The 22,364-nt window shown below is 39.9% G+C and overlaps 1 protein-coding gene and 1 non-coding gene across 11 annotated transcripts in view; both read right to left on the bottom strand.

Annotated features, from left to right (window-relative positions):
* Window positions 1–22,364, bottom strand: part of Anks1b (ankyrin repeat and sterile alpha motif domain containing 1B) — a 1,025,752-nt gene that overhangs the window by 479,073 nt on the left and 524,315 nt on the right. The gene's annotated exons all lie outside the window — the stretch shown is intronic.
* LOC121823851 (U6 spliceosomal RNA) lies at window positions 20,276–20,382 on the bottom strand. The gene has a single exon (XR_006065493.1). It is a non-coding gene; the product is annotated as a U6 spliceosomal RNA (small nuclear RNA).

Here is a 22,364-nt window from a genome sequence, read left to right as displayed (position 1 = left end):
CACATATATTTATATAGTCAAACACATTAGCCTATGAGGAACATTCACATTTAAACCTTAATCCATAGTTCTACAATGTTGGAGGCAAATATCTATATTTCAACAACAAGAATGATAACAAAAATCACAAGCCATATGGGAAAAAAAAGAAACAGAAGATGCCTGATTTAAAGGAAAAAAAAATGAACCACTGGAAACTATAAGAAATCTGATGATAATAATAGTAGGAAAAGATTTCAATTTTATTAAAGATCAAAGAACTAAAGGAACAAGTGTAAAAATGTATAGAAAGTGACATATGAACAAAATAGATATATTGTTAAAGACAAAACTTTAAAAGGATGCAAAAGGAAAATTTTAAATAGAAAATATGCTTTTCTCAAAGGTTCACTAGGGGAGTTCAAAGGCAGGAATGAGTAGGCAGGAAGATTAATGTACACACATGCAGAGAATTTCAGATCCCCAGAACATATGAAGTAAATGTTATAATAGAAACAATTCTATTATAATAGCTGAATACTTTACCGCCCCATTCTCAATAATGAACAGAACAAGCAGAGGAAGTCTCATAAGGAAGTCAAGAACATAATTAACTCAGTGTAACAATCAGAACCAATAGAAATATCCTGAAAAATCTGCCTACTGTCAACAGAATACATGTCTTCCTCATAAGTATTAGACCATACATTGGGACAAACCATATGTTAGGTTACAAATTATCTCAGTAATAGATAAAAATATGTCACATAAAATGTCCTTCTAGATGAAGTCAGAAGGAAAACTAGGAAATTTGCAATATTGTCTCAAACAAACATACAGACATGAACACAAGCAAAAAGAAAATCAGTGGATCATGGAAAATTTGAAATTATTTAGAAAAGAACAAACACAAATATGCACCAAAATCTATGGATGAGGTAGTCCTCACTGGTTTAGTACATTTGGTGATTTGGGGTAAGGACAATACTGATGTGCTGTGTGAGAATTTGGTACACAATATGATCCGGGGTGTGGACTCTGTACTGGTTGGTTTGTATGCTCAAAGGCTATCATTTACATAACTCTAGGAATTAGCTCTGGGAAGGGCTGGGTCTCCTGATTCAAAGCCTCAGATGCTAGCCTATCCAGATACAAATAATAAGAAAAATACAATCAATAAAGCTCAGGCCTAGTTGGCATGTAATTAAGTATATGGTTGTGTAGGTATAGAGGCAGAACAGATCTCTCCTACTGCCCATGCCTTAGTACCCTCTGAAAAACCACAAGGATAATAGTACCCTACCGTGGTTGAGGAAAGATGTCTGTAAGATCTTACAACTCTACAAGTGATTTTGTTTTCCTATATCCATCTTTAAGGTCAAAGACCACAGAAGCAAAGATAATAGTTAGTCTTGACTAGTACTTTGGCACCGAAAGTTGAAGATGAAGTCATTTCATTTACTTTGCTAAGTGTGAGAAAACATGAACACGAAACATATTTGGGAAGTGGGATGATAATGATGTCTAAGTTAAGACATTTAAATCTCTTTCTTCTTAACACTGTTCATCTGAGAGACTTTATGGAAAGCACTCTTTGAAGGTACCCTTCGAAATGTCTTCCTGTGGAGAGTTAATAACCCTTTACAGCTGCTCACACACTTCTGTAATGTTGTCACCACTTCACTGGGCATCATGCAGGGCTGTCACTGACCCTGGCAGTATCTGTGGATCATCTTTCATAGAGAGAAAAATAGTCCTGTACAATTTTTCAGCTATCGATAGAGTTTCTATCTTAAAGTGCTATCAACAAATATGATGTCTTGTTTCAGTCATTTATTCTGTGTAATTCCTTCCACATGAGCACCAAGTCTTAGCCTCATTAGAACGTGAACTTGAAATACAGGACATCACTCCTTTAAGCAGATCGAGGCGTTGAACAGACTCCTCAGGTGTAGTTTCTGGAAGATAGCTCCTTGGGTGTCATTCATCTTGTCTGTTGTGAGCTTCAGAGTTCACATATTCAAAGCTCTCAATGTGCCCAAATGCTAAGACAAGACGGTAGCATTTCAAAAAGGGAAATCGGGAAGCAAACAGCAGTGTGTAGACTATAGAAACCCTGAAACCCACCTGGGTGCAGGGTTGCTCGTTTTTGTTTAGTTTTGTTTTGTTGTTTTTTGTTTTCCCCCATTGGAGCTCAGTCCTGTTGTCTCAAACTTACTCACTATTGCTTTTGGTTCCTGGGGCAATAGAAAGGAGTTCCCAGAACTGTAAGAAAGTAAAGTTACACTTAAACCATTCAGTTGTGGGATTTTGTTATGCAAACCCTAGGAAATGAATAGACCATCCTTAACATGAGTTCTAGTCTCCAGGTTCTTGACTTTTCCTTCTTAACAATCTTTGATTGAATTTTTTTAATTTAAATTGTTTATTAAAATAGAGTCTTCTATCATACAATACAAATTCTTATGTTTTATTTGTGTTCAAAAAGCTTAGGGAGTACAAATGACATTTTATATACTGTGCTTGATCTGGTCCTTTTAGTACAACCTAAGCATGCTTCTAACATAACCATCATCTCAGAAAGACTATGGGATTTGTGTGCATTAATTCAGAACCTATCATTAGGAAAATGTCCTACCTGAAGACCTCTTCAAGACAAGCCCTTTCTACCCAGAGTTCCCTGTGAGACTCTGTGTGGAACTCAATCATTTAAACAGTTCCATCCCCTAGTGGGGAGGAGTCCCAGGCAAGGCTGTAAGGTTCTGGGCCTTCCCTTATATCTGGAACTTCCCATGAAGTTCTGTCTTTGATTTATTTTTTGAGGATTTAATAAAAAAAAATCTTATAGTCTTCCCATGGGATTACAACTTAGGTCATATTTTCCTGATAGCTCTGTAGTTATGAGCTCTGCCCAGAAGCCATTTTTCAAATATTTGACTAATTTGGCATCTAGAAAGATTAAGAAAGTAAGCTAACTAACTAACTAACTAACTATATATATGTATTTATGTATATGTATATTTATGTATATAAATATAGATATAGATAACCCTACAAGTATTTGTATTTAACAGTCAATCCTCTCACTTTCATGACACTTAGAGCATTCTGTGTGAACATCTTAGATCACGTTTAGGCGCCCTATTTTATACCGTAAGCAACACTTGCCAGAGCCCTGTCATTATATCAACAGCATCCTTCCTGAAGCCTTTACTCACATTTGCCTTCCTCTCCTGACCCCAGTGACAGCCCGCTCATCTGCTTCCGGCTTCCGCTAACACTTGTCTTTTGAAGCTTCTACCCAGCATTCTCTTTCAGGCCTAATAGAATGTCACAAACACTTCCCAACACCCTCCAAGCTACCTGGATTAAAAAGTTATTGAGATACGTTTGAAGACCCTGAAATGGCAGCGCTGTTTTTCCAGGTACTAAAATCCACTGCAGTCATGGTTGCTATTTAAAATAAAATTGCAAAAGCACAATCCACTCAGAGGTTTACTCCCATGTCTGATGGTTGGTTGATGCCTCGAGAGCTGTGAGAAAATAAAGTTATGGACTTTAAACCACTTACTGCTGGTACTGTTACGACTGCCCTGAGAAACTTACACTCTTTAAAAAGAGGTGGAGGGAAATCCCCTACTTCTGATAACTGAATCAGACATTTATAAACATAATATAGTATCTGGTACCCTACAGGTATAAGATGAATAAATCATCCCCTTGGCAATAAGACTGTACATGTCAGCAATTAGAGATGTAAAATGGGACTCTTAACAATTGAGAACTTTTTAATATAATATAATGCTTACGTCCCTGAATGGGCCACACCATCTCTTTATAGTACCCTAATAATTTACCAGGTAATCATTGTGAATCTTGTTGAATTTATTCTAACTCATAGCTATATTCCCCATCTCTTCCCTTTCTCATGAGAACTTTCTTTTCTTGGTAATCAATTTCAAGACATTTCTAAGATGAGTTATTGGGAAGTATTTAAGTATAATCAAGAACTGAAATTTTGAAATGAGCGTGGGTCTGGGGCACAGTTTAATTGTAGTGTACGTACTTCACATGTAGGAGACCCTGGGTTCAGTTCCCAAAGCAGTAAAGATTAAGGAGCTTCTTAGTCCCCAGGCTGTGTAGCAAGCACAGCCTGCTCCTACCTCATCCATGCCTGCTGACAGGCAGTTCTTAATAAGTGACGGGATTATTTTAAGATTTGAGTCTGCTCACTTCTCATGAACAACTAATAAAAAGAATATGTTTTTTAGTTACCCTAAACATGTCCAGAAAAAGGAAAAACAAAACGAATCACTTGACTTTTTCGTGGACATTATCAAAGCTATTCCGCTGCCAGTATCAGTTACTGTTCTGTTGCTGTGATCAAATACCATGACCAAAAGCTACTTAAGGATGCGTATTGTGGCCTATGGCTGCGGAGGGCTAAGGGTCTACAACGGCAGGGAAGCTGAGAGATCACAACTCAACTACACACAGGAAGCAAAGAGAGTGAACGAAAAGGAGGGCAAGGCTATAAAATCTCAGCTCCCCCCCTCGGTGACGGGCTTCCTCTAGCAAGACTGCATTTTAAAAGTTCTATCACCTCCCCCAAACTGTGCCACCAACTGGGGGCCAAGTTTTCAAATACATGAGTCTACAGAGAACATTTCTCATTCCAATGACAATGCAAAGTGACAAGGAGTAATCCTGCTGGCTCCTTCTGATTTTTACCGTTTGAAAGGGTGTTCTGAAAACAAGGTCATTTCATGGAGAGAAATAAAAACATACATTAGAGGTATCTCTATCAACGTGTTGAGGGGCTAGATGCAAAAATGTGCTAATGGGTTAGCAAAGACTCCTTCCTTTGTTTTCAAAATTATCTCATTACAGAAGGTCCTTAAACTTTCAGTTTTGTTCAAAATCTTGGGATGTGGATGTAAACCACATCCAGGCAAACAAGATCTAGCTCAAGACACTAAGTGCCTTCAAATGCTATGATTCATTCACTGGGCCATGTGGGACCGCCGATAGATAGGAAAGTAGATTATGGATCTCTGTATGATTGAGTGTACATTTTATTAGGTGCAACAGACCACAGTGAAATTTTACCCTCGAGACGATTACTGAACAGGTCTCATCTCACAGCCTGAACAATGCATATTTGTCTTTTCTACTCCAGATATAATTCTAACGTTCTTTGTGCTCAGTCTCAGCACACTTACTTGATTTGTAAACAAAGTGATTGAAGGGTGAGTAATCAATAGGGGTAATTCTACCCTTTGCGACATAAAAAGACAGAACTATCCAAGTGAGAATCTCAGAAATCAAGCTGTCCATAAAAGATTTGTTTCTTCCCAGGGATGGTGCTGTGGTGATGGGGGAAGGGTGGCCTATCCAGGAACTGCACTCTCCTGTTGTTACTGCATTCGGTGGGACGCTGTGACAGTGATCAGGCATGAAGGATGTTTGCATAGCTGATGAACCTCTGTCCATGCCTTCCCTCTGTCCAGGAGTTTCTCAGACACTCCTGGACCTCCTCCACCACGGGCTAAATAGCAACACCTTGGCTGATGCTGCAAGTTACAGTGTCCAGATGAATTCCCGTGACCAAACTCTGGACCTGGGACTTTGAATAAGGAGGAAAAAAAGGCTACTCTGTTAAGCCACTAAAATGACAAGGGTATGTTCGCTCCTGTAGCAAGTGTTTGTATTAACAAATGTGCAGAGGCTGGGGAATAGTTCAGTCAGCAAATGGCTTGCTGTGAAAGCATCGGGACCTGAATTGGGTCCACAGCACCCATGCAAAAGCACAAGGTGTGGTGGTAGGCGTTTGTAATCCCAGGGCTGGGAGGTAAGGGCAGGAAGATCTCTGGCACTCTCTGGCTTGCCGGTGTAGACTAATCAGCAAGCTCCAGGTACTAGCGAGAGGCCCTGACTCAACAAATAACCTGGAAGGACCCCAAGACATGATGTCCGTGGATGATCTCTGGCTTACACACACATACACACCTCTGCACACATTTGCACATACATTGTATCCTGTCCTGATAAAATACTTTAACCAAAGCAACTTGAGGGAGGAAGGTTTATTTTATTTTATTTATTTATTTATTATTGTTTTTTTGAGACAGTGTTTCTCTGTGTAGCTTTGTGCCTTTCCTGGATCTTGCTCTGTAGACCAGGCTGGGCTCGAACTCACAAAGATCCATCTGCCTCTGCCTCCCAAGTGCTGGGATTAAAGGCGTGCGCCACCACTGCCCGGCTGGAAGGTTTATTTTGATTCACAGTTCCAGGTTACAGTCTACAGTCCATCTCGGTGGAGAACTCATGGAAGGTGAGGCATGAAGTGGCTGGTCACATGGCATCCACAGTCAGGAAGGAGAGTGCAGCAAATGCTTGTGCTCAGCTCTCTCTCTCTCCTGTTTGTACAGCCTGGAATTCCAGCCCAGGGGATGGTGTCACAGGTTATTAATTAGTAGGCAGGTCTTCCCATTTCAGTTAACCTAATCAAGATTCCCCCCAACACACACTGGCATGGCAAGGGGTTCATCTCTTAGGGGACTCTAGATCTCATTCAGTTAACAACTAAAATTGACCATCACACACATATACGTGTGTGCACGCGTGAACACACACACACACACACACACACACACACACACACACACACACAGAGAGAGAGAGAGAGAGAGAGAGAGAGAGAGAGAGAGAGAGAGAGAGAAACAGAGAAACAGAGAAACAGAGAAACAGAGAAACAGAGACAGAGATACAAAGACAGAGGGACAAAGAGAGAAAGACAGAGAGAGACAGACAAACAGGCAGGCCGAGAGACAGACAGAGACAGAAATGGAAAGAAAGAGGTGCTCCAAACATACCTTGTACCCTTTCACTTTGTCCCACCTCCCTCTGCTCTTCCCTTTGAATCTCATCCTCTAAGACTGAGGTCAGGAATCACCTCCTACGAGCACCTCTGAAAGGCTTCTTCAAGTTAAGCTAAATACGGACTTTCTGCGACGAGGTTGTAGGTAACCACTTCCTAATATCCAACAACCTAGCTGACACATACATTATAGTAGTAAATGGAGAAAGGGAAGTACTTTAAGCCTGAATAAAGTATAAGCCCTCTGGAAAGAAAGAAATGAAGTCTTCCTTTGTCATGGCAAATACAATTCTCTAAATATTAAATATGTCTATACATTACTAGCCTTTCTTCTGCTTTAGATTGCTTCACATAAATCTAAATTGGAGCTCCTAGAGGATGCACGGCACACTCTACTTCCTGCTCATCTTGTTCCTTCAACAGACCATGAACCTCCTGGAGACAGAGGTCATGCATGGGCTTTGCGTTCCTGTTGTCAATCTTGTAGATAATATGGTGCCTCAGCTAGGACAGGCTGTGAACAGCTACATGCTAACTGACCTGCTCACTAGGTGACTGCTGGACAGACACAGTCGAGAGGTGATCTCAAAGCGTTCATGAAATAGAAAAAAGATAAATAAACAAGTTCTATGAAGGATGATCGAGATGTCATCTACGCAAAGCACACAATTCAGTGGTTTCCAATGGAGGATTGTGACACCGTTCCTGTAATCTTGTTTTGGAACTTTCCTACCATCTAATAAAGAAACCTTGTACCATTCCTGGCTCATCTGTCCTCTCCCCATCCCCAGCCCTAGGCGACTGTTAATTCGGTTTCTCCCTATATATAGATTTGCCTCATTTGGACGCTTCATGTAAATGGAATCATATAATCCATGGGGTTTTTAAAATAAGAATTGTATCTTTTCGCAAAGGCTGATTATCTTTTAAAAATACAGTTGAATATTATAAAATGTGATCTTAAATGTGCAAAAGTATAATATATTCGGAGCACTTCTCTCTCTCTCTCTCTCTCTCTCTCTCTCTCTCTCTCTCTCTCTCTGTGTGTGTGTGTGTGTCTGTGTCTGTGTCTGTGTCTGTGTGTGATAGTTAATGTCAATTGTCAACTTGAAACCTAGAGAAAGATTAACAACGTAAGCACAAGGTGGGGTTTTGCATGACTGTTGGAACGGCTTAGAATTGGCAGTTCGAGGGGCACCTTGACCCCACACCCCTCCCCATTGGTTTGAGTTCTTTGCAGGTCTCTAACAGTTCAGACCATCATCCTCCATCAGAAGAGTCTTACATTCGCTCACCTTCTGAATGGAGGATATCCTATGAACAAAAGGCAAGATGGGAATACAAAGGCAGGTGTCTGGGTCCAAGAAACACTACCCCACTTACTTGCATCGTACAGAGAAATGAACAAGAAACAAAATTATACCTAAAGTTCTGATCTGTATCTATGGATTGGTCTGTATCTGTGAATAGCAACTAGTGTTCAGGTCGTATATGCCGCATGATCCATTCCAAGAAAAACAAACTGAAAGTTATCTACTCCAGAAGAATAAATACTTCTTTACTTCGGAATTTTCAAAATGATAAGAGGAAATTCTGAATCCTTGTAGGAGGAGAGTTTTTTGCCAGTTGGTTGCAGGCTTATACAGTGACAAGTCTAGCCTAACTGGATGAATTATGGGATAATGCTAAGAGCTCAGACCTGAACATTTGGCCTGGTTCTTCTAAAAAGTAAAACAAAACAAAACAAACATACAAACAACAACAACAACAACCAAAAAAAAAAAAAACACTTGATATCAGTTGCTGGGTAATTCCAAGTAAATGAGAAGGGACAAACATACTTTCATCACTTTTTGTGGCCTTTAACTAGTGTATTGACCCTCACAGTGCCCAGCAAATAAAAGTCCTCAGGAGAAGTTGGAAATGTCTCACCAGAATGTAACTTCATTAATGGAGAAGCAGAATTATACACAAGGCAGAAGAACATGCATGGGCTTTGGACATGGGCTGTCATGGGCTTAATTCTGTATCAGTTAAACAAATGTTTATTGAGAAACTGCTAATTAAATAGAATCCCGAAAATGCTGACAGTCAGCTCTGTGAGTATAAAAATCATGTTTTAATTTAGTTCAATATAATTCATATGTGTTGAACACTGTTGTGTGTGCTGGGCATTCAGCAGGAACCAAATCAACTCCTTGTTCTCACGAAGCTTACGACTTCGCGGCAAGAGAGCATGGAACCAAATCAGGCGGACAGAATGTTCATTAATGACAGAGGCAATTGAGAAAAACAAAGGTCGGGGGATAAGAATGTTGTAAAGGGAGGGAGTCACAACTTTACTGCATATGGGAAAGCTTCTGTGTTTGCTAAAGCAGTGTCTTGGAACGGAACTGTAGAACAAATAGGGTATGCCACGGGGCTACTTGGGGAAGGACAGAGGAGGCAGAAGGGTCAAACTCCAAGGCCCTGAGGTGCAGCTGTACTTGGCACATTCACATGCAGAATTGTGCTTGGCAAGATCACTGGAGCTGAAGAACTCGGGTAATAGAGTGTAAAGGGAGAAATATCGCTAGCAATCCACAGAGTCTACTTAATGAACAAAGGAATTTATTTGGGGGTTACCTCACAAAGCAGAATTAAGGAATTTGTTGCAGGATCCTGGAAGGGTGAGGCACAGTCCAACAACTGTTCTTAGGCGAAATCTGCCCTGGTCCATCATAGCCTCCAGTACCACAAGGTAGCGAAGAGAGCATTGTGCATGCGCAGCCCAGGTCTTAAAGGTCCCGAAGCAGCCATGCTCCAGGATCAGGTACTTCAAAGTCATAGGCAGGTATAACAGTTACCTGCGACCTCACTAGGGGTGGTGCTTTAGGGCATGGTAAGAACAGCTACCCACCACAAGAGTTGAGCGGTAAAAGGCCAGGCAAGCAAGGCTGTAAGGTCTGCTCTTGTAGGTAGACCTTGTACTGCTTTACAATGACCGCTTTTTAATGAAATATGAGAAATCAGTCTTGGAAGTTTGTGGGGAGAAGTAACACATGTTTTCAAAGGGTAGCTCACACTAGATTAAAAATAGATCTTCAGGAGGACAAAGTGAAACCAGGAGTCAGTTTAAAAGACGGTGGCTTGGTCTGGAATATCAGCCGTGCAGCTAAAAGGATGCTCTTCAGTTGTCTTATGTGGAAATGACAGGGGTTTCTGATTAGTAAGACGTGGGCTATAATTTAGAAGGGTGCCAAGGGTTTCTGAGCAAGTAGCGGGAGGTTGGAGTTGTTATTGCCAAGCCAGGGGATGCCATAGGAGGAGCAGGCTTTGGGGCTGGGAGAGTTAGGTGTGAGGTTAAGAGGCCTAGTAGGCATTTAATAGAGAACAAAAGTTGCAAGAGGGCCCGATTAGCAAGAAAAGTCTTCCAGTCATCAGACAGTAAGCTATTAAACACAGAGGACAGTCTAGAACCAAGGCCGGAGTATTCTGCTACTTAGAAGGAGAGAATGAAATCCCTGGTGAGGTTGCTGCAGAACCAGGTGGTCTGGATCCTTCTATAACATTTCCAGGATTCAATGGCCACAATGGAAAACACAGAAAATCCTTCCCAGGTCAGTCAAAGATGTGGCATGGCAAAAAACTGAGAAGTGTCCTCGGTAAGTGCTATCCCTGACCTGGTGAGACGACATATGGATGCCATGTTTCTTGTTCTGTCTTGCATTTTTTTTAGCCTCTTCAGTAAGATGCTCCAATATGAATCCTACTTTTCAACAGTGTTAGCAATGGCAGAGACTTATGATTTATCAATGATTAGTTAAATACTTCAGTCACAGACCTCACTATTGTTAGTAGCCACCTTAGTTCTAAGTTGTAAGTGAGCAGAGGGTTACGGGAGGGAGTTACCTCTAACACAAGACTGGGAAGGTGAAAAGCTGCGGGGTTCCTTCCCAGGAGGCATTACTGGAGCATCACCACAACAGCTAACTGCTAACTGCTAATTTAACTTCAAGGGATATTTTTAATGGTATGGAAGGAAGAACCCGCATAAAAATAGCTGTAAAGTGGACCCCTCCACTGCAGCAGCTGTCAAATCCTATTGTTGTAGCCAGATACCTAGACTGATTCATGATCACCCATCTTTGAAGAAAGTGCAGACTTTCTTTGATGTAAATATGGGTTCTTTTTAGCTCTGAGCGAAAAGAAGTCTACTTAGAAGGACAAGAGAAATATTTCCCTGAGTATATTAGACACAGCTGAAATAATACTTGGCCACAATCTTTTGGCTTTTTATTTTATTTCTCTACCTATAACAAATGTCACCAGACACTTATTGGAAGAATGGATGGAGAAATGAAATAAATGAATGAAGTTATATGTCAACACATTATCTGCATTGGGGTATAGGTGAGAATCCTCCTAAATAATTCTACATAAGTTCTGGATTGTCTATGGGTATTTAAAAAAAACATCATGAAATAGGGATAAATCTCAGTCTACCCTCTAAGGAGTCTGAGAGGATGCTAGATTCCCCACATGTAGCTAAAGCAGAGTCCGGTCATGCCCACTTTGACTTTAATTGTGCTGGACTCTCTGGAAGAACTGGACATCAGTAAAGAAAGAAGGTAAACATCAGTGGTGTTTTAACATAGTGCTGCTATATTGAGTGTCCAAAGTCACAAAACCAGACACTAGGCTGATAGTAAGAAAGTGGACCTGCTGTTCTCTGTTGAGTGTTATAACCCAGTGCTCTGCAACGAATACTCCACTCCACAAGTCACTAAAAATTAAAACAAATGCATAAAGCCATTGATTTGAGTAAGATTATATTCTCTTAAGTCCTCTCTCTCTGTTTTCAATCCAGCTACTCTTGTCCAGGCCATCCTATTTTCTTGACAAGATTGTTGTTGAAGGTTTTAGCTCGTCTCCTGTTGCCTCTGTTGCTCTCCCATGAACGGGACGGAAGTGAAGCTTCTACAGTGTAAATCAAATAAAAAAAAAACTGAAAATCTTCCACGGGCTGCTCCCCATTGTACCCCAAATGAAGACCCAACTCTTTCCTGTGCTCTTTGAGAGCCTGTACAATCCAGGCCCTCTCTACCCATCTGACTCCAGGTTGGATCACTGAGTAACGGTATTTTGAGATTCATTCATTTTGCTATTAGGTCCATAACTTACTCCTTTTGTATGCCCAGCAGGATTGTATACGAATATAGGACAGCCTGTTTAGTCATTTACCTCTGGAACAGTTTGAAGTACTTCTTGTTTGGGACTGTTGGAAGTAGTTCTTCAGGGCATTTGCATACAAGGCTTTGCAAACCACAGACATTCATTTCTCTTCTAATGGGTGATGTTGCTCTGTATGCTGTGAATGTGTTGCTCTGATTGGTTGATAAATAAAATGCTGATTGGCCAGTAGTCAGGCAGGAAGTATCGACAGGATAAGAGACAAGGAGAATTCTGGGAAGAGGAAGGCTGAGTCAGGAGATGCCAGCCCATCATCCAGGGAGCAGCATGTAATGGCACACAGGTAAAGCCACAGAAAACGTGGCAACATATAGATTAATAGAAATGGGCTGAGTTTAAGTGTAAGAGCTAGTCAGTAGTTAGCCTGAGCTAGTGGTCAAGCAATTTTAATAAATATAAGCTTCTGGGTGATTATTTTATAAGTGGCTGTGGGGTCCATGGGGCTGGGCAGGACCAGAGAAAACTTTCAGCTACACTCTTCAATAAATACACAGGACTAGATGGCTAGAAGGTGGTTAAACATAGATATACATTAAACTTAAAACAACAACAACAACCCAAACCATTCCAAACAATATTTTTTTCCCAAAGAGGTCAAACATGTTGTATTCCCATGAACAACATATGAGAGGAGTGGCTACCTCGTATCCCCACCTCCTCTTTGTAACCTTGAACTTGGTAATTAATGGGTGAACTAACAGCTACTGGTGTACATTGTTTTTATATGTTTGTTTGCCAATCTGCATATCTTTCTGTCCCTTGTGGAGAGTCGTCTTGCTCAAGATGTTTGCTCAGTTTTCAATGGAAATGCTCGTTTCCTGATTGTTGAGTTCGTCTTTATATATTCTGGGTCGAGTCGCTGATCAAATAGGATATTTTGTAATATACACTCTCAGTTTCAGGTTTGTCTTCTCATTTCCAATAACTTAAAAACATAGCTATTCTGGGTAAGGGGAACATCCGTCTATTGCTGGCGGAACTGCAAATCTCTTCAGCCACTATAGAAAGCAGTGCAGTGGTTCCTCGGGAAGCTGGGGACAGATTTACCTCAAGATCCAGCTATACCACTCTTGGACATATACCCAAATGTCTCTATAATAGAGATACTTGCTCAACCGTATTCATTGCTGCTCTATTCATAATAGCCAGAAACTGGAAACAGCTTAGATATCTGTCAATGACAGCTGAATGGATAAAGAATATGTGCAAAACTTACACAATGGAACTTTCCTCAGCTGCCAAAAAATGATGAATTTCATAGGTAAATAAATAGAGCTAGAAAAAAAATCATCCTGGGTGAGGTGACCCTGACCTAAAGAGACAAATATGGTATATGTGGATGTTAGTTAGCTCCCAAGTCTTCAATAGGCTGGCTACAACCCATATAATCACAGATGTTAGGTACAGAGTAAGAGACTGGCCAGAGGTAAGGATCTCCCTAGGAAAGGGAAATAGAATAGATAGTTATAGATGGAGTCGGGGGGTGGGTGGGCACTGGAACAGCTAGATCAAAACAGGAGAGGAAATGAAGGGGAGGGTAAGGGAAGGAATACGAAAAGGAACAGCTAAACCTGAGGGCCATTTGAGGGGGTCTTATGGTCAATGAATACAGCAGGAGTTTCCTTTATTCTGTTTGTTTTGAGACAGGGTCTCACTGTGCAGCCTTGACTGTCCTGGAACTCACTCTGTAGACCAGACTGGCCTTAGACTCACAGAGATCCACCTGTCTCTGCCTCCCAAGGGTTAGGATTAAAGGTGTGCACCACCACTGCCTGGCAGAAGTCTCTTAAAATATATACACATGTGAAAGAAATCTAAATTGGATTCACCAAATAACGGGGAGACAAAGCACCAGTTAGACATCTCCTGTCACCAAATGAAACCTCCGGTTCTGGGGAATGGGTTACAGCTTACCAAATTCTTGGCCGATGGGGCCCCATGGGAACCCCCAAACAACCCAGGCTATTAACAAGGCTATTGGTTGTCCTCCACAAACTGATGTTAAAGCCAGGTTGCTGAAGACAACACCTATATCATTCACTAACATGGAAAAGGAGAATTAGTACTGATCTATAGCCTTCATCACCTACTGATGAGTGGGTACTTTGTCTTAGAAATGTTATTTTATATTTAAAAGTTTTTCCATGTATTTTTATAAGCCATTTGAGTTAAGTTTTTGTATGGTCTCCTATTTAGCTCCAGCTGTGAACTTGAAACAGCCTAGAGTTCTCTGAGGGAATTTCAATTTAGGGAATTTGTCTTGTTCAGATTAACCTATAGGCATGTTTGTGGGACATTTTCTTCATTGTTAAATGATATAGTAGTAACTAGCCCACTGTGGGCAGTGCCATCCCTAGGCAGGTAGACCTAGGCTATGTAAGACAGGGAGCTGAAAGTTGGCCCCAGAAAAGCCAGAGAGTAATGCTCCTCCATTGTTTCTGTGTCGGGTTTCTGCCCAAGTTCCTGCTTTGGTTTCTTTGAGGATGGCCTGTACCCTGAAAGATGAAATAAATCCTTTCTTCTAAGTTGTTACTGGTCAGAGTGTTTTTATCACAGCAACAGGAAGCAAACTCATGGTGCGAGGTTTAGATAAATATTTTTCTTTCTTTTAAAAACTGATGTCTAATTGTCCAACAGTAATTCTTTAGAATACTTGGCTTCCCTCACTGAAGTGCATCTTTGTGTGAAATCAATTAATCACATACATGTGGATTTATTTCTGAATTCTGTATTTTATTCCTTTGATCTGTTTATCTCTGCACTGATAGAAAGGTCTTATATACTGTGACTTTAGAATAAGTCTTGACTGTAAGCATAGCAACTATCACTTTTCAAAGTTTTTCTCTTTTTTAAAATTCTACATCCTTTGAATTCTTACAAGGGCTTGAAAATGAGTTTGCTAATTTCTACAAAGACCTGCTGGAATTTTGACTCAATATCAAAAATTATTATCATCCTGTATTTTTGTTCTTTGTTTACACAGGTTTTCCCGAGGCTGAGTCACATTATTTGGGTTTCAGCCCACAAATAACATCCTCAGAGATACTGTTCCCTGGCTATGCAATTTCAATTCTTCTTCATTTCCCTATTGCAAACATTTTACTCTATTGACTCCAAGCATTAATTACAATCTGAAATTAGCCTTGCCTATCTGTTTACATAGTTGCTTATCTGTCTTTCCAAACTGAGATTATAAGTTATAGCAGACTTTATTTGTCTTCCTCTATTTATATCCGTGAAGCCAAGAAATGCCTTTGACAAACAGACACTGAACATTTATCAGATGAACTATCGGCTATTGGACAAACATGTCTCTAAGTCAAGACTGAACTCGTATGGAGGTATATAATGCTCGCTAGTTCGAACATGCTAACTTATTCATAACGGGGCATTCTCTGTGAAGACTGTTAGGCTATGAATGTCACTAAGAGCTGCAGTTCTCTGAATGGCTGCCACTGGTGTTTGCTGAGTTAGTTACAGCATTACAAAACCAGGCGACTTTAAAAGCCTCTCAACTCATTGTTTATGCAGCATTATTTAAAAGGGGTCTTGTGAGTCACCTTTAATACCAACACTCAGGGGGCAGAGGCAGGTAGACCTCTGAGTTAGAGGCCAGTCTGGTCCACAGAGTGAGTTCTAGGATAGGCAGGGCTGCAAAGAGAAACCCTGTCTTGAAAAACCAACAAATAAAAAAGTGGGGGGAATGTGTCTTAGGTTATAGTTAGTTCTAATAGATTTTGGAAAAGGAATAAGCTAGAACAAATAAAAACTTTCCACAAATATTGCAAAGATAAACAGCAGAAAACTTGAGGACCAGGAAAAATTACAGTTATTTCCTAAACAATACTTGATTTAATGGTGAATTAGCCATAGTTCTGACAGAGACAATTAGTAAGTATTGTTTAATTGTGCATGTTTAAAGAACTAAGAAAATCTACTTATTGAATCCAATGCATGATTCAAATGCATGAGTCTATCCTCAGACAGCTCATTCAACACAGATATAAAGCCCAAGGGCTGTCTCGAGATCTCTAGTACCACACAAGCAGAATTTTATCCACTGAGCTGTTTCTCTTGCTCAGAACCTTTGTGAACTCATTCGACCCACCAAATTTGGAAGGGCACCAGCTGCGTGTTAGAAACTGTGCGAGGTGATGCACAGAAGAAATGAATAAAAAAGATCCCTAAACCTTCGAAGAAGACACAGCGCCTATCATTTCTATATTTGGAAGGGGAAGCCACAGTTGAAAAGTCACAAATCATGATAATGGTGATTTGTTTCCTCATTTCTGCCTTTGTTCGCTGTGGCTTTACAGTGGCCTTCATTCGATGTTTAAGCCTTGAGGTCACAAAGGGCTTAGTTTCCCCCTCGCTCAGCCCAGTGACTCACAGGCAACAGCTACAGATCTAGTATTCTATTATTAGCTTCTTCAAACCTGATTATTCTAAAAAACACTTTCTACCGACAACATGGTAATCATGTTTAAATATAACTCTCCCTGGTCAATCTAAATCTCCTGAATTTTAACGAAGTTTCCTTTTGTTTAGAGGTGACAATTTGTTTCTTTAAGTTAATCCATATTTTAACGATCCTAGTTGACTTTAACATGTAAGGTGTGTGTGTGTGTGTGTGTGTGTGTGTGTGTGTGTGTGTGCGCGCGCATGCATCTGTCTGCCTGTCTAAAGCATATAACTCTGAGTGAAGATCATTGGCTCTCCCATTTGGGTTTCTTCTTTCTCCAAATCCTGTCTGCACTGTCCAGGTTTTTTAGAGTTATGGTTGTCGGGATTAGAGCTGATGAGGGATATGAACTTCCAATTCATGGTTGTATAACTACAGCAGTGAGGTGACCGAATGCTTCATATGTACTGAGTACCAGGCAACAAGCATGCTCCCTTTGATATGTACATCACTCCCTATAAGGTAGAGGTCCTATCATCTCATTTAACAAGAAGTCTCAGGTAGGATGAGTAATTTGGTCTAATTGTGTCATTAAACAAAGAAACAAGATCTCAACCTCACCTGTCTGATCATAGCCTATGTATTTAGTCACTATATTAATATAAAATATATTTTAAGTTAGAAAAACAAAAAGATTAAAATAAGAACCATTTCTGTATCCTATGCAACTCTATTTTCCAGTCTTTCAGTAAATCAGGGCAATAAGATTGCAATTGCTCATTTTCTGTCTGCAGATGCATTTCTGATTTAAAAAACAAGCCAGTCATAGAAAATGTCTGCTTCTGTGGAGTTGGAAATGCAAACCAATAACTGACCTTTCAGCTACTTTTGCAATTTTGACGATAGGTCATTTATTCTATTTCATTTTTGTAGGTTCTGAAGAATGGGAAGGCGCTTTTAAGTTAATTTATAATACAAAATGTCAATATACTGTGAAATGTAGGCTCAATTTTCACAGCAAACCTTTGTTTAAATTACTTTGCTCTTTCTCTTTTTACCCCTTCCAAACTGTAATAAAAACGAACATTAGTGTAAATATGGTCACGCTAAAATCTTTCCTGGTCTTGGTTTCTGTCTTACCCCTTCCCAGGACTGTTTTTCTGCTGTTCTGTCATTCATTATATAATCATAACGATCAAGTGCCTAACTTCCATGGTAAATGGTTATCCAGTTTTCCAAAGAACTTGTTCTGATGATAGAATTTAGGACAAATCTACATGCATGCCCACACTCAAGAAAAAGATAATCGATTAACATGCTTTTTGAAAATAAGTAATTAAAAAAAAACTCTACATTTTCTACATTTTGGTTAGGCAATTGAACTTTATTTTGGATATTAGGAGTTGATATTCCCACCTACATAGCTCCAGGGGTGAGTATTTGCTTTATTGATTTCTTGTCTTTCCTAGAAAGGACAATGAATGGTTTGCACCTATTGCTGTTCCCGTCTTCAGTGGGCAAATCCCAGTTCCTGCAGTCTGTTTATTGAATTTGCCTTCATGGTCAATACAGATGGCTGTAATCAAATGAGTTCTGGAACAAGCTGCTCTGAATACTGAAAGCTGCTATGAATGGATCAGCCTAAAGATGATGGAATCTATGCAACTGCCAGATAATTATTATGATTTATAAAAAATGAAAAATTCTTTAATTAATTTACTAGGAGGAAAGAAACAACATCAAAAGGACTAAAATGAAAAAAATATAACCAAGGGCATTAAAATCCCTAAAGAGTTCGGCCTGAGGGAAAGATTTATAAATGGTGCCCAAATGACTTCATGCAGACCTACAGATCTAGCTAATGAGTGGTTGCTAAGTAGGACAAATGCAGCTCATTATCCTTTTAGAAGGACATGAATTATAGATAATTATAGGTAAACTATCACTGCAATCTGAAATGTGATGTACATGACACGTTGGGCCTTTTGTTATCTCCCACAATAAGACTGAACATCCGCCAAGTTCAGATTTGCAAGTGAATTAAAAAAAAAAAAGACCCAAACCCAGTGTAGTAAACCCAATGGAGCACCTACAATTTGCTTGCAGAATAATTTTGTTTTGTTTACATATTTCAAAATCACCTTCCTAATAAAAGGAAGCTGGAGAAAAGCATAAAGGTTCATGTCCACCTGTTATGCAGAATTTCAGCCAGCAATGCATGTTTTTCAGGATGAATTTGGTGCAAGTCAGAGAAAGTGCACACATGTTTACTTCTGCTTGTCCTTCCTATAGTTGACCCTGGGTCTGGTTTGGTGCATGAAGGTGAAAGTTTAGAGAAGGAGCTTGCCTGTCCAAATTTTTGACAACAGTCTGATGTGGATGTAAAGACTGGAAAAAAAATTATACAAGTGCTATTTGCTGATGAGATGATTTCATTCAGTCTCCACAGAGCCATAGAACCAATAAGACACAGACAGATGTATAAGAGGACATGAATTTTGGGTATTGTGCTTCCTGGTTCAGAAGTTTAAAAGGCCCTTGCCATGCTAATAGCAAGCTGGGGAGCCAAGAAAGCTGGCGGTATGGTTTAGTTTTAGTTGCAGAAGCCTGCCAATGAGAAGAGTGGATGGTTTCTATTCACATCCAAGAACCATCAGGTCTGATGTCCAAGAGCAAGAGAAGACGGACTTCTTAGCTGAAGAGGGAACAAACTGGCCCGTCCTCTTTTCATTTTTTACTAGATCTGCAATAGAATGTATGATACCTATCCCATTGGTAAGAGTAGATATTTACTTAATCTACTGATCAAATGCTAATCTCTTACAGAAACACACATATACCTAAAAACAATAGTTTACTAATTATCTAGTCACCTAGGAGCCCAGTCAAGTTGACACACAAAATTAACTGTCACACCAGACCAAAAAACTCCAGGAAAAACTATGTTTTCTTTCAATGCACGAGTTAACCCCCAGACAGTAAGAAAATACTGAACAAGAATTATGTGCTCATTTGGATACCTCCTAGGATATGGAAATGAGTCATAAGAAATCCTGTGATTAAGGGGTTTTGCCATTCCTTTACTCCCTCATTCAAAAGTAAATGCATTGCAGGTACATATGTAATATATTTACTCACTCACTGGTTCATTAAAACAAAAACAAAAAAAAAACCACTGGGCACTGGGTATATGCTGTAAGCCAGGAATTGAGGGAATTGAAAAGACCTGTTTTACTTTTGTGGAGTTTAAAACCAGTCAGAGAAAAAGACAAATCTGTGGGGAGGGGATGAATACACAATCTATAACCAGGTAACAGTAAAATTTATGTAAACACAATTAGAGATATTTGATAACCTACATGGAAGCTTCATGGTATATTATAATAAAGGGAGTAGTATGCCAGTGGTAAAGCATCAGAGAGATGGGGGAAGGGGGAGAGAGGGGGAGGGGGGAGAGAGAGAGAGAAAGAGAGAGAGAGAGAGAGAGAGAGAGAGAGAGAGAGAGAGAGAGAGAGAGAGAGCGAGAGAGAGAGCGCAAGCATGAGCAGGGTCCATGAGGTTAATCAAGTTGCATTTGAAAATGAGGAAAGGGCAAAACCTGTCCACGGGAAGCAGGAAGACCATAGCAGGCATCCAGCAACCTTGGGAGGGAGCAGGCGCAGTGAGACACTGAGGATGCGCATGGGGGTGTACCAGCTCCTACCACTGTCTAGGACTTTCCCTTGCTGTTTGTATGACAAAAGGTGTGCTCGAAGTGCAAGAGTGATTTTATCAATTAAAAAACATATACAAAATGCTTCATGACTTTGTACGTCAACCCTGCTTGGGGGCCATGCTAATCTTTTCTATATCGATCCAACATTAGCACATGTGCTGCTGAGATGAGCCCATAAAGTCACACGCTCTCTTATAAGCACTTCATGGCTTATCCACCTCACCACGACAAGCATTTTATTTTATTTTATTATTTGTTGGTTACACACAGGGTCTCACTGGGTATCTCTGGCTGTCCTGGAACTCACTATGTAGACCAGGCTGCTCTGGAATCCACAGAGCTGTGTCTTTCTCTGCCTCCTAAATGCTAGGATTAAGTGTGCCATCACACCCAGCAGATTTTACCGATGCTTTTTTTTTTTTTTTTTTTTTTTTATCAAAATAGTAGATGTCTTTCCTCATTGAAAGCATGAAGCTATTTACTCAAATGTGCTTTATATACTCTCCTCCCTGGAACCTCTCGTGCATTACATGAGAGGACATATCATTTGCCTTTCAATGAAACACTATCATCCTTATTATTTCATTTTACTTAGTTACTAATGCCAAGGGCTCAATTAAAGTAAATTACTTTTCAGAGTTGAAAGACTGATTCCTTTTGAAAACATTCTTCAGAGGTCATTGGTGGTCACAGGCTTAAGAATTTGGGACTGGGAATTAATGAGGACTGATAGGACAATGTATTAGTGATATGCTAGGCATAGGAATTGCTGCCCTCACTTCAAAGAAAACAACATCCCGGAAGAATCTTCATACTTCCTTTCATATGACAGCCCTTCTAGATTCATCCACCAAACACACAAGAAGAGCCCCATGGCTAAGTAGCTTGAAGGAGTAGACTTGGCAACGTCTCAGAGATTTTTCTTGTAGCACTCCAAGTATAAAGTTGTGAGCACAAATGGATCTTGTTTTTAATCTACTTTTCTCATAATCTTATCAACAGAACACATTCTGTATAATCCAAGGCACACTCAAAGCAGAGATTTCATTAAAAGATAACTATATTATTCTATTGGGGGCTGGAGAGAAGGCTCAGTGGTTAAGAACATTTGCTATTCTGGCAGGGGACCCACACTCAGTTTGCAGCACTTACATCCAGTAGCTCACAGCTCCAGTTGCAGGGTTTCTAGAACCCTCTTGAGTTTCCATGGATACCAGGTACACACGTGATACACATACATATATACAGGTACTCATACATACATGTAAAATAAAAGCAAATATATGTTTAGAAAATGTCACATTTCATAAAGACTTAATATCTAATACCATGGAAGTTCCAGGTAGCTACTTAGCATATTCTCTTGGCTAATTGGGTTCAAACGTTGGCTTTTGTGAAATGTTCAAAAAGGTCACCTCATTAAGTAGTCTTAACAAATACTCAGACTTAGAATGACCTCATATGGATAGAATTATACAATACTTGTAAGCGGCAATAAACTGTGGGGGTTTTGTTTGTTTTTGTAAGTCGGAAGTGGCAAAAAAATTTGTATAGAGCCATGCCATTGGCTATGTCTTACATCTCAGTTACTGCTGATTTTGAAAACTGCACACTATTGGATGTCATGGTCCTAAAAATCTAAAGTTATAAACTTCATCATAGATGACATGTGAGCTTAGTCATGGTCATCTTGTTGGTTTCATCTTTCTTTTTCAAGGAGGAAAACAATCTATAATGGATATTTCCTTAGTCAACTTCTCATTTTAGACTTTAGTGACCCATCAATCAATCTAGGAACCACTTTCTATCTTTATCTATTTGGGAAAACAAAACAAAACAGTAACTGTGTGCCGACACTACGCCATTGGATTTCAACAGTGAAACAGACCATGTGGCTGTACACATCATAGACAAACAATATCACATTTTCAGATAGATAATATACTGATGCTATATAAAGAATGAGACAAAGCAGGCAGAGGGAGAGACTATTTTAATGGAAGGCCTTCTGAAGCAGGTGGGGGCTTTCACTCTTCTGAAATTACTGTCCACACTTTCAATGTATAAAACGTAAGTACTTCCCATGCAGTACTGATTCTTGGTTCATCCATCTTCCTCCTACTGCTTATTTCTACTAGGGATTTCATCTCAGAAAG

The sequence above is a fragment of the Peromyscus maniculatus genome, chromosome 18 (assembly GCF_049852395.1).
Source record: "Peromyscus maniculatus bairdii isolate BWxNUB_F1_BW_parent chromosome 18, HU_Pman_BW_mat_3.1, whole genome shotgun sequence".
NCBI classification, from domain to species: domain Eukaryota; kingdom Metazoa; phylum Chordata; class Mammalia; order Rodentia; family Cricetidae; genus Peromyscus; species Peromyscus maniculatus.
The sequence above is the reverse complement of the archived record's forward strand: the minus strand, read 5'-3'. Positions and strand labels throughout refer to the sequence as shown.